Source organism: Eleutherodactylus coqui, unplaced genomic scaffold (assembly GCF_035609145.1).
Source record: "Eleutherodactylus coqui strain aEleCoq1 unplaced genomic scaffold, aEleCoq1.hap1 HAP1_SCAFFOLD_42, whole genome shotgun sequence".
NCBI lineage: Eukaryota > Metazoa > Chordata > Amphibia > Anura > Eleutherodactylidae > Eleutherodactylus > Eleutherodactylus coqui.
This window is the reverse complement of record NW_027101829.1, coordinates 1,079,400-1,079,945: the sequence shown is the minus strand read 5'-3', so window position 1 is coordinate 1,079,945 and position 546 is coordinate 1,079,400.

Below are 546 nucleotides of genomic sequence, written 5' to 3'. Positions count from 1 at the left end.
TTTGAAAAAGCAATAAGCTTTCGCTCCCAGCCTAGAGCATGAATCAGAGCACGATTCGCGTCTAACACAAACTCACTGTTTTCACCGTCCTGTAACTCGGCACCTGAGAGGTGTAGACCGTGTTTGAAAAAGCAGTAAGCTTGCGCTCCCAGCCTAGAGCATGAATCGCGTCTAACACAAACTCACTGTTTTCACCGTCCTGTTACTCGGCACCTGAGAGGTGTAGACCGTGTTTGAAAATGCAATAAGCTTGAGCTCCCCGCCTAGAGCATGAATCAGAGCACGATTCGCGTCTAACACAAACTCACTGTTTTCACCGTCCTGTAACTCGGCACCTGAGAGGTGTAGACCGTGTTTGAAAAAGCATTACGCTTGCGCTCCCAGCCTAGAGCATAAATCCCAGCACGATTCGCATCTAACACAAACTCACTGTTTTCACCGTTCTGTAACTCGGCACCTGAGAGGTGTAGACCGTGTTTGAAAAAGCATTACGCTTGCGCTCCCAGCCTAGAGCATGAATCAGAGCACGATTCACGTCTAACACAA